Here is an 8,048-nt window from a genome sequence, read left to right as displayed (position 1 = left end):
TTTGCAGTAGCGACCTGATGTTCTCTGAACTTAGCGACGGTTCATTGTCGCAATATATTAGCTTGGTGTTGGGGAAATGTTCAAAAGCTGTAAGATGTCTGCTATGGTGCGGAAAGCTATCGGCTGTACTGTGGCAAATTTCGAGAATATGTCCACGTATGTTAGAAAATATTTTGTATCTGTGGAGAATATGTCGACATGAAGCTTTTCTTCGGTGAACGAGGGTACTGACGTTGGCGTTTATTTGGGTGCCTATCGTATTTAGCTTTAGAGCAAATTTTACAAATTTCCAAATTTGTCATAGGAAGTAGTAGTAGGTCATGATCTGCTTTACGTTTTCTTGTGCGGCTCTATGGGCCCGATTATGTTCGATGTTTATAATTTGTTTTTTTTTTATTATCATCGAAAATATCGGCGACGAGATTCTTCCAGTGCCAGACCTTCGTCGACGGAAAGGATTTTACTAGCTCATGCTGTATAAAGGCTAGAATTGGGAGTTCGCAATAGATTGCGTTCATGATCTGTGGGTTCACCACGGACTTGACAATCTCAGCGAGAGCGTCCTTGTTTGGGAAATGTATTACGTGGTGCGTTTTTTCCCCAAAAAGAACAAAAATCTGTTTTAGAGGGAAGCGTGCCTCTACGATGATATGGTTCCTAAAGCAGTTGACTGGCTTGTCTGACGTTTCTATCATGTAAGTCATTGAAACATCACTGTGAATCGTCGTTGCGTCTGACTTCGGTGCGCTGCTTTCTAGCGCGCAAATGTTCTGCCGAGACAGTGCGTCTGCGACGAAGTTTTCTTTTCCAGGCTTATGGAATAACCTGGCGCCAATCTCGTCGATGCGTACCTCCCATCGTTTAATCTTTGCGTTCGGACTTCCCTCCGACTCCGCGAACGTGAGTAGCTGGTGGTCAGTGAACCATAGGAAGAAGCGTCTGTAGTCAGGGCGAAAAGTGTTTTGTGGTCTGTGTACATCAGAATTACGTTTTCTGATGCCAGAATGTTCCTAAGATTTTGGAACGCGTGTCGTTGAATTTCGTTGAAAGATATGGGAATTTTTTATAGCCGTACTCAAAAAGAGTTAAAGGGTATATTGTATTTGTGGTAAAAGTGGATGTGTGCAACGCAGAGAAGGAAACGTTTCCGACCCCATAATATATACTTTATCTTAATCACCATCAACAGCCGAGTCGATATAGCCATGTCTGTCTGTCCGTCTTGATGAAGGCCCAGATCTCAGAGACTATAGGAGCTAGAGCAACCAAATTTTCTTTCCAGACTCAAAAACGCAGTATTGTAGAGAATGACCATATCTAAAAGATTGCCTAATCTGAGTCAGATCGGATCATTATTATAGCCAGAATGAAGAAATTATTTTCAGTTGTTTCCCCCACCTCCATCAGCACGAAACCACGCTACTCATTCTCTTTCCCGCTCGCACACACTCTGCCCTGTGCAATGCGTGACCTTTGCGGAGTAGATGTAGAATCTACATTGTGTATGTACATTTTAGAGTAGGTAACACATGTAGCAAAAAAATTTAATATGTAACATATTTTAAAATTCTACATAAATCATAAGCTCTCATATTTTTATACTGACTAAGTACGGGTATAAAAGTAGAGTCGCGTCCACAGAAGCGACTCACACGTTCCTTCTCGTTTAGACTTATATTTGCTAATCGACCCATTTTTCCCCTTCAGAATGTCGGAGAGCGGACGGGCGATTGCCTTGAAACCTTTCACAAAACATCTGTAATAGCTCGCCAGGGCAAAGAATGATCTTAGTCCGAAAAGCGTTGATAACTCGACATACTCCTAGCTTTCATAGCTTTTACTTTCTCAGGATCCGTTCTTGTGACTTCGCTGGTTACGATAAATCCGAGGTATTCCACGCTCTTAGCCTCTGAATCGACAAAATCAAGTACATCCATCGGGTAGGGGTATAGCTTGGAGTAAATTGGTTCGTCATCCACAGTGCGAATGGTGGCCACGACCGAATTATTATAGGGCAGCGACCTGTTAGGGTCGGCAAATGCCTTACTTATTTTCTTCGACATCTGCATGTAGTCTGCCCCAGTCGTAAACTCTGCCCAGTATTCAAGGATGCAGTTGACAAAGACAAAGTCATACCACTTTAAGGGCAAAATGGCAAGCGTCCTCGGTGAGTAAAACTACAACTACAAAATAAATTAATAAAAAGGTCAATTCGACAATGATATTTGCTTCACTATTTCTACAGCAATTAAGTTCCCCCACGACCTGCTAGCCCCCGCACCGAGCCAGAGGCAGCGCCCGGTTTTCCTGGCTTTGGATTTGGTGATGGTTTTCACATGTCGTTTGGTATTGGCGCTTATCCTTTCAGTTTTATTACATCTTCACTAAATTTTTGTGAACCGCGTCTGCCTGGTGAGTTCGTTTCCGGTTGTGTAGAAACACTGTGTGTTATGTTATTTGCTTTATTTGCCTCCTTTTTAATTTTAAGCTGTCAATCGAGGCACCACGCAATACGAGGACGAACAGACACTTTACAAGCTGTTTCTTTATTTGGCCTTTCTGTGCATCGGTTGGCTGCTCTTTGCATAAAAATCTGCCGTCACAGCTGTATATGAGAATGACAACAACAAAAACAACATTGACATTAAACCGCTAGGGAAAATCGAAAAAGAAAACACAATAAAAATAGGTATTTATGGTATCTCCAAAACCATAGTTTTATAATTTTGTTCATTTTTTTTTATTTATAAACTAGCGGTCCCGGCATAAGTTGTCTCGCCCCATTTTAGCGCTGACATGTAGCTTTAATGATCGAAAACAATGTACGAATTTAATTCTCTGGCGCAGAAACAGTTGCATCGTCGAGCGTATCGTATGTATGCACCCAATGTGTATCGTTTCAAGCAAATTCAAACGTTGGCAGGCATTCCGAAAAGTGGAACACAGCACACCATCCACAGTACGCAAGGAAGCAAAGGATGTAGGTCCTCTAATGTTCACCAAAAGCAAGCCAGCAATGCCAAACACCGCCATATCGCTCACTTTGTTGAAATATTTGCAAACGTATTTGATGGATTTGATGGAGTTGCAGCACTCAACATTGCAGTGGGTTGAGAAAAAAGCGGACAGTGTGGAACGATCCGTCGGTTACCGATAACGACATCATTTGCTTTCACTTTCATAACGATTGATCTGCCATTGACATTTGGAGAACGAAGCCGATAGAATGGATATCCGTCCATTCCACTGATTGTGTCGTTCACCAACGGACAATTCCCGTTTTCCACACACGGTGAGTCTGGGCACAGCCCGAAAGGGCCATGGATCATGTTCATTGTCATAATAGAATGCAACTCCGGATCAGTTTCTGGATCTGGTATTTCGGCAGAAATAATCGAATTAATATGATTTAGTCGAATCTTGTCGAACATTAAAAGCAAAATTAGTGCATGTGGTAAACCACGCTTCTGCCGTTCAATCAAATACATCCAACAACGAATTAATTAATTAATTACTTTTAAACAAACCTGTCGTTGCATTGACCATCTTTATATTTCGGCCATCCTCTCCACGACAGAACATCAATGGGTATTAAAGTGAATCATATGACCGATGAGCCTCGTATAGTCGTAGCAATTTTCCGCAGATTTCCGACGCTTTAGAACAGGGGTGCCCGAAATCAGCTTACGGCAGAGCACTCACCAATACTCACAAAAAAAAAACACAAATACCAATAAGGGAACCGTGCAAACTCGAAGAAAAGACAACAACAAAATCATAAAAAGTCGGGTTAACGCCAATCAGAGAAGAGACAAAAACGGTTCTTGCTGGAAGGATCGCATACACGCAAAGTTGTTTGCATGTGTTGGGCTTTCGGTATGCTGGTACACAGCACAAACTGTGTATGCATACAAGTTTCCTATTCCTATTACAACGAGAAGGAACGTGTGAGTCGCTTCTGGGGACGCGACTCTACTTATACCCGTACTCAGTCAGTATATACATTTTTGAGCAGAATTTTTTAGAATTTTAGAATTAAAAAAAAAATTTTACCTTTTACATTTTTTTGCTACATCTGTTATCTACATCTACAATGTATATTCTACATCTAACATGTAGATTGTACATGTTCCATTTATATTCTACATCTCCTCCGCTAGGGGTTGCTCGCGCACTGAACGCGGCAGAGTGTGCGAGCAAGAAAGAGAATGAGTAGCGTGTCTTTGGCAGGGTGAGGCGGAGGAAGCAACTGAAAATTAATTTCTTCATTTTGGCTATAATTATGATCCGATCTGATTCAGATTCGGCAGTCTGGTAGATATGGGTATTCTCTACGATACTGCGTTTTTAGCTTTATCGTATCTTTAAAATTGTGCCTGCCACAGATTTTCGTCTTTTGTGGTGGCGGAAGGGGGCGGGGCGAAATTTTGAATTACACTTGTAACAGCGTTATATCACATAAGTATGGAAACCAAATTTGGTTACCCTAACTCTTATAGTCTCTGAGATCCAGGCGCTCAACAAGATGGACGGACGGACGGACGGACGGACAGACAGACATGGCTATATCGACTCGGCTATTGAAGCTGATCAAGAATATATATACTTTATGGGGTCGGAAACGTTTCCTTCTCTGCGTTACTAATATACCCCTTAACTCTTTTTTGAGTACGGGTATAAAAACAAAAGGGCTCGCAGGGCAATGGGCCTGGGCATCGCTGCTTTAGAACAATATGGAGGGATTCTACATTCTCTCTAACAATTACCACTGCGGCGTCATTGATAGCTTGAATAGCTTCCAACTGGTTTTTTTCTGCTCTGATAACACTACTCAACAAAATTGAACTTTTTCTTTAGGCTGTGGACCAAAATTACTTTTTCTGATAGATTTCGGAATTTCACGTTTAGACTTAGTAAAATTTGCACAACGTCTATCAAGTTTAATTTCCAAATCACCATCGAAATAGATCTGAAGGAACTTATGATCTTCGTTTGGCGGTGGCACGTCATTGGCACGTCAACATTCATTTACGACACAGCCAACGCTACTCCCAGGTGAGGCGATCAACACCCAGCAAAAATGCAAACTCAGCACACGCCAAAAGACAGGAGACCAGCACGAGGGGCTTACGCAATAAGTACCTAAAATAATATTAAATAAATAAATATTCTTAACAATATATATTCCCGAAGTGCCAACGAAATTCCTTTCCCACGGTACCGGTGCATACCGATCACCTTACCTGGGACATTGGACACTTGTTGGGAGGCGATTGCTTAGGTAACCCTCGATTACCGGGCAAACCCCCCACATGCGCGAGCCAGTCAGCAGTCTCCGACTTTCCTTACCGGGAATATTGGACACTGACTGCAGGGCTAATGATTAGGTAACCTTCTGTTACCGATCAGCTCGTCTGCACGCGCAGACTATAATTCGGCAATATATATTTATGTAAGAACCCTTGCCACATTCTGAAGTATAAATAAGATATCTGTAAGACATTCTTGGGAAAATCGAAGGCCGGCCGATCTATAAAAGGCACTGACTTGCATGAAGAAAAAGGCAGTCCACCAGTCATCGTAGGAGGCAGTCAATCAGCCATCGCAGGAAGGTAGTCCACCAGCCATCGTAGGCAGGCTGTCCACCAGCCATCGTAGGCAAGAGTCCACCAGCCGTAGCAGTCAGGCAACACGCAAGTCAAACCACCATACGCGTCGTAAAACAAATAAAAATAACATAATACATAACATAGCCGGGTAGCATAATAATACGGAAGAATAAAGATATCTTTTAAAAGTCAAGTAACAAAGAGTGTTGTGATTTCGCAACCCATTTTCAGTTGCTGGCAAAGTTCCTGGTTTTTTTCCAAATAAAGTCCTGCGAATTATAAATAACTTGTCACTCAGGACCCTGGACAGACTGAAGCATACCTCAGCCTGAGATAGGACATTACAACTTCTGCACGTTACTTTTACGTAGAATTCATAGAGACATTCCGATTACTTATTTCACGACGTGTACGCCGTCCAAGGTTTGATCGTCTAATAGCAGGCATATTATAACTCAATTGATGAATATCTCGAGTTTAGAACTAATCTTCGACTATGACAATTGCCTCTTCGCCTACTTAGCAGACATTAGTAAAGCAAATAACTCAATTGATAAATAATGAACTAATCTTCAACTATGACAATTGGCTCTTCGCCTACTTCCATTAAAGAAACAAATAAAAAATCACTGTTATCCCAACTGAACAAAATTTGACCCAAATCGGACCAGCCGATCTAAAAAATTAATTTTTATCGCGGTCGATGGTTTTTTTTTAAGAAGAAAGACTCTTCTGGTAAATACGAACAACTGAATAAAAATTTAAACCAAATCTGCCCAACCGTTCTCACGTGATGCACCATACATTTTTATCTCTCCATTTTTATAAATAAATTTTCGTAAAACTGTCATTTCGAAAAAAATTATACCGTTACGGACGTTACAAAAAATGAAAGTCAACTTTAAGACTTTTGTGCTTTTGCACGTTTTGCATAATAAATAGAAAAGTTCTTAAACAAAAACGAGAAGGAACGTGTGAGTCGCTTCTAAAGACGCGACTCTACTTATACCCGTACTCAGTCAGTATTTCCATTTTTGAGCATATGATTTTTTAGAATTTTAGAATTAAAAAAAAAAATTTTACATTTTACATTTTTTTGCTACAAAATTTTGAAATACACTTGTAGCAGTGTGATATCACATGAGTCTGGAAACCAAATTTGGTTGCCTTAGCTCTTATAGTCTCTGAGATCTAGGCGCTCAACAAGACGGACAGACAGACATGGCTATATCGACTCGGCTATTGATGCTGAGCAAGAATATATATACTTTATGGGATCGGAAACGTTTCCTTCTCTGCGTTACACACATCCACTTTTACCACAAATCCAATATACCCCTTATCTCTTTTTTGAGTACGGGTATAGTTAAGTGGAATAAATGATCATATCGATCCAGCTTAGAAAAGAAGAATAAGTTGTCGCACTCAAAAAAATTTTAATTTTTGTCTGTTACGAACGTTACACTTTTTCCATCAAGCCAAATTGTATAAATAACCTTTGGAGAATATTTGAGTATTCACGCCGTTACGGACGTTACACATTTTGCCATTAGTATTTAAAAAAAAAAGTGTAATAAAGGTATTTTTTTCATCAGATTAAAGTGCATAAAAAACTCTGTTTATAAAGCTAGTTTGGAAAACAAAATTATTAAAAATAATTCTGTTAAAGCAAAACGAGAAGGAAGGTTTTTTTATTTTTTTTTTATTACGGAATTATTTATTATTTATTAATTATTTATCGAATCTTCCCTATTAGAGACTTACGACAAGTATACAAATCTTAGCCTAATATATTTATTTAATTAATTACACTTAATTACTTAGAATATGTCCCTAACTAAGTATTATTGCTGCGTGGGGAGGTCTCTTCGCCGGAGTCGTGTACCAAGTTAAAGACTGCGAAAGTCTATTAGGATGGGCTTGAAGCTTGGACTGGTACTTTGCTTTCACTTTGGCAATTTCATCTTTAACTGATCCTATATTTAAGTCTTTATGAATATTTTCATTCCGTATATACCATGGTGCGCCAGTGATAGTTCTTAGTATCTTCGATTGAGCTCTCTGGATTATTTCTAAATTACTAACGCAAGCATTTCCCCATAGCTCTGAGCCGTATGTCCAGATGGGTTTGAGAACTACATTGTAAAACGAGAAGGAACGTGTGAGTCGTTTCTGGGGACACGACTCTACTTATACCCGTACTCAGTCAGTATATACATTATTGAGCTTATGATTTTTTAGAATTTTAGAAAAAAAATAAAAAAATTTTACATTTTACATTTTTTTGCTACATCTGCTATCTACATCTACATATGCAATGTCTATTCTACATCTAACATGTAGATTGTACATGTTCCATTTATATTCTACATCTCCTCCGCTAGGGGTTGCTCGCGCACTGAAAGCGGCAGAGTGTGCGAGCGAGAAGGAAAATGAGTT

The 8,048-nt window shown here is 39.9% G+C and overlaps 1 pseudogene; it reads left to right on the top strand.

Annotated features, from left to right (window-relative positions):
• The first annotated feature begins 645 nt into the window (after positions 1-645).
• LOC111075298 lies at positions 646-2,589 on the top strand (annotated as a pseudogene).
• The last annotated feature ends 5,459 nt before the right edge of the window (positions 2,590-8,048 follow it).

This window comes from Drosophila obscura, unplaced genomic scaffold (genome assembly GCF_018151105.1).
Source record: "Drosophila obscura isolate BZ-5 IFL unplaced genomic scaffold, ASM1815110v1 contig_87, whole genome shotgun sequence".
NCBI lineage: Eukaryota > Metazoa > Arthropoda > Insecta > Diptera > Drosophilidae > Drosophila > Drosophila obscura.
The sequence above is the reverse complement of the archived record's forward strand: the minus strand, read 5'-3'. Positions and strand labels throughout refer to the sequence as shown.